At 45.7% G+C, this 7,259-nt stretch overlaps 1 pseudogene; it reads left to right on the top strand.

Moving 5' to 3' along the window:
- The first annotated feature begins 1,001 nt into the window (after positions 1 to 1,001).
- LOC136607347 (olfactory receptor 52K1-like) lies at positions 1,002 to 7,259 on the top strand (annotated as a pseudogene).

The raw sequence follows: 7,259 nt of genomic DNA on the forward strand, positions 1-7,259 counted from the left end.
CGCAGGGCCGCCCTTGTCAGGGCAAATTCTCTGCTATTGATAGGCAGGGACTTTCCATCTCCTGCTTCCAGCATAGGGCTAGATTCCCTGGTCACCTTGCATTCCAAGTCATGCCTTCCAGTGGTGAGCATCAGGGTTTCCAGAGTCAGCTGTCTGCCCTGCCGGTCTGTTCCATCTACTGGTTGGGTGACACAGTCGATCCACTTCAAATCGCTAACAGTACACTGCAGCCATGAATCCTGCTGGCTCCAAACCTGCTGCAATTTCAGAACTTTTTCAGAAGTTGTCGCAACAACAACAGAGGCAGGATCAGATCCTGGCCTACTTACACAATGTGAGTACATGTCTTGGCACTAAGTCCGCTGCCATGACATCACCGCAAACTCCTGCAGTTGTGGGTGCTTGTGCGTCATGTCCACAATTGGCAGCACCACCTCATTATGAGGGAGACTCAGGGCAATGTCGGGGTTTCATACATCAGTGCACCATGAATTACTTCCACACCTCTTTGCATCCGACCACGCCAAAGTGGCATTTGTGGTGCATCAGTTAAGCAGAAGACCCAGAAACCATTAACCCTTTCCAATCCACTGTCTGACGTCTAAAGACATTATGATTTAAGGCTGTACAGCTCTGATGTTCGAAGACGTCCGTCGGGGTTCTCTTACTGTATATTGCCAGCCTCTCTGCTGTCGGAGCCTATCCAATGTGTCACCTCATGCAGTACTGGCTTTAGCCAGCATATAACGCCATTGTAAAACAGCAAAAAAAGAGTAAGCCCCCTAGGAAAACCAGAATACAAATTGGATTGGAAAGGGTTAACCCTAGGAGTGCTGAACGAGAATAAATATAAGCTCAGGGAACAGGAAAAATGGGACACCGAAGCAGAAGATTGTGTCTGAACAGTGCACCTAATAGACGATCCACTGGTAAGTGACATCACCCTATTCATTAAGACCTTTCGCTGAGTTTTTGACGAGCCCGGTCATCCATCCTCAGCCATGTCCGCCATGCTGCAGCTTGCTCAGAATAACTTCACGGTGAGTCAATATGCGATCCAGTTTAGGATTTTGGTTTCTGAGTTAAGGTGGAATAATGAAGCTTTGGTCGCTGCATTCTGGGAGGGACTGAATGGGTGGATCAAGCATGAGTTGGCAGAATGTGAGGCCCCCACTTCTCTAGATGCTGTTGTCTCATTAGCCACAAAAATAGATCTACAATTTTAGGAGAGAGCTAGGGAGCTTAAGCAGTAAAAGAGTTCTATCTGTCCTGCTCCCGGATCCCAAGGGGCCCCCTTAGAACCAACTCCAGATTCTCAGCCTAGCGATTCAGAACCAATGCAAGTGGATTGGCTAGGGTTGTCTAGGAGGTAGCGTGAGCAAAGACTAGAGAGGGGGCTATGCTTATATTGTGGGTCTTCCAGCTATTTACTGCGTGAATTCTGCCAACCTGGGAAATTCCTCCACCTAGGATCAGTTGATAAGGTTGGCCTAGGTGAGGATCATTCCTCTCCTTAATTAAATCATCCTAGTACTTTGGTTTTCTCCAGTACCCAGGTATCAGTGGTAGCCTTCGTCGATTTTGGCAATTTTGGTGAATTTTATCCAACGAGTCTTTGTTGATCGCCATCAGATTCCTGTTTGGCATCTCAATAGACCTCTGATGGTCACCACTGTCAATGGTAGTGTCCTCCCCGACGCCATCCGATTGATCACGAAGCCACTACAGTTAAAGATAGTTGCCTTGTATTCAGAGAAGATACTTCCTGGGGCCACTAGTCCACCGCTCTTAGGTCTGCCATGGCTCCACGATCATAACCCAGTCCTTGACGGGAATAAGGGTGAGGTAATAAGTTGGAGTGCAGCCTGCCACACCAGATGTATGCATGTCCTTCGTCTCATGCTCCTGACTCCTATAACTCCTCGTTTCCAAGGTCTGCCCAAGGCATATCAGAGTTGCAGAGACGTATTTGACAAAAAAGAGGCCGAGAGCCTCCCACCACATCGCCCTTACGATTGTCCCATTGAACTCATGCCTCTTACTGTACCTCCTCCGGGACAAGTTTATTCCTTGTCTCTTCCAGAGACACAGGCCATGGCCGAGTATGAGAAAGAATTTGGCCAAAGGGTTCATTCGAAATTCATCCACAGCAGCTGGGGCTGGGTTTTTCTTCGTTTAGAAGAAAGATGGTTCCTTGCGTCCCTGCATTGACTCCTGAGAGTTCAATGCTATCACGGTGAAAAACAAATACCCACTGCTGTTGATTTCTGAGCTGTTCAATCATCTGCTGGGTTTTTGGATTTTCACTAAAATCTACTTGAGGGGTGCATACAATCTGATTTGCATTTGCCAGGGGAACGAGTGGAAGATAGCCTTCAATACTAGATATGGCCACTATGAATACCTGGTAATGCCATTTGGGCTAGTCAATTCACCGGCCGTTTTCCAAACTTTGTCAATGATATTTTCCACGACCTTTGCCATGTATGCATCATGGTGTATTTGGATGACATATTGATACTCTCTACAGATACACAATCGCATTCGAGGCAGGTTCACATGGTTCTGCAGCGATTAAAAGAGAAGCGCTTATTTGCTAAGATTGATAAGTGTGAGTTCGAGCGTGACTCACTTCCCTTTTTGGGACCTAATGTCTCCAAACAGGGTTTGGAGAAGGACCCTGAGAATGTCTTGGCTGTGTTGAATTGGCCCCACCTTTAGGGACTCTGCATGATCCAACGATTCTTAGGCTTCGCAAATTATTACAGGCAATTTATTCCACATTTTTCCTCCCTGGTGGCTCCTCTTTTCGTTCTCACACAGAGGGGAGCAGATGCCAAACAATGGCCTCAGGAGGCAGAATCCGCCTTTCAGGCTCTTAAGTCAGCCTCCTCCTCCGCTTCTGTCATCCCTTTGCAGTTTATACCGGCCACAAGAATCCCACATACCTCCAGACGGCTCAGTGGCTCAAGCCTCACCAGACTCGGTGGTCTTTGTTCTTTGCACGATTCAATTTTGTTTTGTATTCGTGCCCTGCCAGTCGAAATATTAAAGCTGTCGCACTTGTAGTGGCCTTGAAATAGGCACTAGATAGCACTGTTTAATTATGGGGACTGGTAATATAATAACTGACCCTAGGGTTTAATCTGAGTCAGTTTACACAAGGGATGCAGGTAACCAGGCAACCAGTTGGACTGTTTATTAGACAGCTGCACAAGACAGAAAAAATGCATAAAGACTCAGATGAGGCAGGTAGCCTAGCAACCACGTAGGCTGTGATTGGCTGCAGACAAACTGGTGTGGTGACAGAGATTATAAATAGCTGGAGAAGAGTCACAGTGAGCCACTTGGTGAGTGAGACAGAGAGTGAGCCTGAGTGAGGGAGTGAGTGAGATGTGCCAGGCAGAGAGAGAGCGTCAGAAAAAAGAAGCACCCGACAGGAGAAAAGAAAGTGCCAGGCAGGAGAGAGAAGTGAAAAGAGACAGAGAGATCAGCCATCGACAGAGAGAGAAACAAGAGAAAAATCTGAGAAGCCGTGAGTAACTGAGAAAGAAAGACAGCTTTGACAGTAAATAGAGGGAAAATAAAAGACGTAAATATGAAGAGAGGGAGATAAAGAAATAAAGACATGTAAGTACAAAGAAGGATAGAGAAAAGAAACCCAGAGTAAGCTGCCAGTATATGGATGAGTTAGACACATTGTTGCAATTTGTGTATCAGTTATTATGCACAGAATGTTATGAAGAAAACCACCTCCTCTCACGGCCTGATTTAATCAAACTGGTTTGACAACAAATTAAGCAAAATATCTGACTCCATGTATTATTGCACACCTCACCACTCCCAACTACAAATTGTGCCCAAGGGCGCTGGCGTCCGAACAAAACAAATCCCAATTAATTGCCAACCACAAAGAGTAATAATAAAATTGGCGCTTACCATAGCGCTTCGTGGCATCATGATAGTGCTATGGGCTGGCACGACAGCCATTAGTGGCCAAGGAATAAAACGTCCAAAATGTATCAATCCAATGAAAACATTTTAGTTTCCAATAAAGATGCTAATCACATTTTAATTAGGTGGGGGTTCAAGTATTAAGCAAAGGCCTCTCTTTTAGTTCATCCAAAAGTCCCGACTTGTTTGTACTTCTTATTGATGTAAAATGCATTATTCAAAAAAATAACTTGTGGACATTTTATGCTAAAGAATCCCGATCATTATGAACAAGCAGAACTGAGACTCCTTCGTCCCATACATCAAACTGGGGGATGCGGTTGATATCTTATTGGAGAAGCCCATGAACAGCAATCTAATACCCTCCAGTACTTTTTATCTGATTGAAGAGGTAGTTTCAGAGAAGAGTTACCAGGATGGTGAGTGGTCTGCAAATCATGTCCTATGAGGAACGGTTAAAGCATCTGGGAAGGTTTAGCAGAAGAGAAGGCTGAGAGGAGACTTAATAGCGGTCTACAAATATCTGAAGGGCTGTCACAGTGCAGAGGGATCAGCCCTATTCTCATCTGTACAAGGAAAGACTAGAAGCAATGGGAGGAAACTGAAAGGGAGGAGACACAGATTAGATATTAGACAGTGAGGGAGATCAATGAGTGGAACAGGTTACCACGGGAGGTGGGCAGTTCTCCTTCAATGGAAGTGTTCAAAGGATGGACAAATATCTGTCTGGGATGATTTAGTGAATCCTGCACTGAGCAGGGGGTCGGACCCGATGACCCCGGGGGTCCCTTCCAGCTCTACCATTTTATGATTATGGACAGGGATTTTTATGATAGTGAAGCCATGAGGATTCTGGGGATCTGGAATACTATAACATTTTAGATAATAACCCAACACCCCGTATAAAAGAATCTGTTGGAGAGCTAATAGAAAAAGCTTTTATTATAAATTGCATCACCAGGGATGAGAAAGACTTCCTCTGTCTTAGACACCCTGAGATTGCCTATTTTTCTTTCTTATCAAAAATAGACACATCCCTCACCACCCCACTGGCAGACCGCTCAGAGCCGGACATTTGATTATGTTTTTAAAAATCAGTCAGAGGTTTTAAAACATTGTTTCACAGAAAAAGGACACCTTGAGGGCATTATTCCATCTGTCTGGATGGAGACAGACGGTAGGGCGGTGAGCCCACACAGATCAATCACTACCCGAGGACGCTGTTCTTCACCCATTACAACTCCAAACACTCAGAGCCTAAAGCCATAATCACATGACGCTGGCCACCCTATGTGGTGACCCATATCTGGCAGCAATAATCCTACAATTGTCTTCAGAAAAAGGTAAGACTCTTAAAAGTATCGTAGCCCCCTCACAACCATCCTCCCCTGCCCTCTTCTGTGCTATGGGGAAACCGATAAGAGGCTTAATGTGGAAAACGAGGCTGTAAATGTTGTACGAACCAAGTCCTAACCGCAGGGAAATCCATTGGAAGAGGAAACGTCTCCATCCCCGGAGGGATTGCTTAAGTTGGCGATCAAATTAGATCATTAATCTGATAGAATGCCCATGTGGCCCCGGATATACAGGCCCAACTATTAGTTGTGTTTTTTATGGTCTTGCTTCTGTCCACATTTCCTTCGCTCTGCTGACCTCCTGCTGTCTCCTTGTAAAAGCCCGCCGTTCCCATTGTTTCCACACAGAAAACATAGCGCCATCGCATCGCCTTCTCGCACGCATTATGCATTTTGCGATGCGATATTACAGCACTCCATTGACTTAGATGCGCGAGAAGAAAATAGCACATTGCAAAGAAATAGGACGATAGCACACGAGAAAAAAAACGCAACCGCGCAGGCGTGAAAACACCCCAAATGAGCGCAGCTACATTAGACTCAATGCATTTCAATGTCATACAAAAAAAACGCAGCCTCGCAACATCGCAAAAACGCTGTCGCGAGTGAGTGTGAGGCCTTCACCGACTGTCGGACCTGAACCTGGTGTGTGTATTTTACCATTAGAACCCCATTTTTAATATCATCTTGAGGCTACCTGCACACGGGCGAATGCGATATCAGACACAGCAACGCGGCCCGATATCATGCTTGCCAACATGCGTTTCACATGCGGTGTGCAGAATTTTCCATTCAAAAGCGCCTCACATCACTTCTGTGAAATGGCAGTCCTCAGGTGTGTCTCACGCACGGCAGAGGATCACAAGCGTTTCCCATCAATTTCAATCGCACAGCATGTGAGCGCCATGCAATGCCTTTAAGCAGCGGGCGGGGAGTTCCAAGGGAACACCAAGAAATGGGACATGCAGTGATTTTTGACCTTCAGCCTTGTAAATAGCTCCAATCAATGGAATGGGTTCATATTTGCACAAGTTTTATGTGTCTCACAATGCACAAAACTTGTGTGAGATTGGCACTGGTGTGCATGTAGCCTTAAGGGTCAAACGTCTTCCCTAACTATACAACGGCCATAACTGCCCACTCCTCGGTGCCGTCACACACTCTTAGGCCTCCCTCACACAGACGTTTTTGTACACCGTTTAGCGCTGCCTTTTCGCGCTCCCTTCATTTCAATGTGGCTGTTCACATAAGCATCAAAACTTTTATCAAATTCCACCATCCCCAAGCTTCTTGGCATCTTCTCATTCCAGTCTAATGAGATTGGATTCCATGAATGTCTTCTCCAAATGTTCTTTGTACATGCATCCTCTATCGTGGAATCCGGAATCATTCTAGCTATGGCAAAGGATCGCTACGTAGCTATATGCAACCCTCTTAGATATTCATCCATAGTCACCACAAGTGTGGCATTAGCCATACTACAGGGGGGTATTTTACATCCTTCCTCTTCCACTCTCGCTGGTAAGGTTTCACCTATATACCAGCAATGTTATCCTGCACTGTCAGCGTATGGCGGTGGTCCGGCTGGCCTGTGCAGACTTTTCCTTCAACAACCTTTTTGGTAAGGCAGTTTGGTTAATGGTGCTGGTGATGGACTTGGGGTTTATCATAACTTCTTACACAATGATCCTTCAGGCTCTTCTTAGGTTGACTGCTGAGGCTCGTCTGAAGGCCTTCGGGACGTGTGTTTCCCATGTTGGCGCTATCTTATGTTTTTATACTCCAATACTCTGCTCATTCTTAGTCCACAGGTTTGGGAGAAATGTTCCTCATCATATTCATATCCTCCTCGCAAATTTCTATCTTCTTGTACCTCCACTGCTGAACCCTCTGGTCTATGGAATAAGAACTAAACAAATCAGAGAGCGAGTGAGGAGATTCTTCTCCTAA

The sequence above is a fragment of the Eleutherodactylus coqui genome, chromosome 1 (genome assembly GCF_035609145.1).
Source record: "Eleutherodactylus coqui strain aEleCoq1 chromosome 1, aEleCoq1.hap1, whole genome shotgun sequence".
Classification (NCBI taxonomy): domain Eukaryota; kingdom Metazoa; phylum Chordata; class Amphibia; order Anura; family Eleutherodactylidae; genus Eleutherodactylus; species Eleutherodactylus coqui.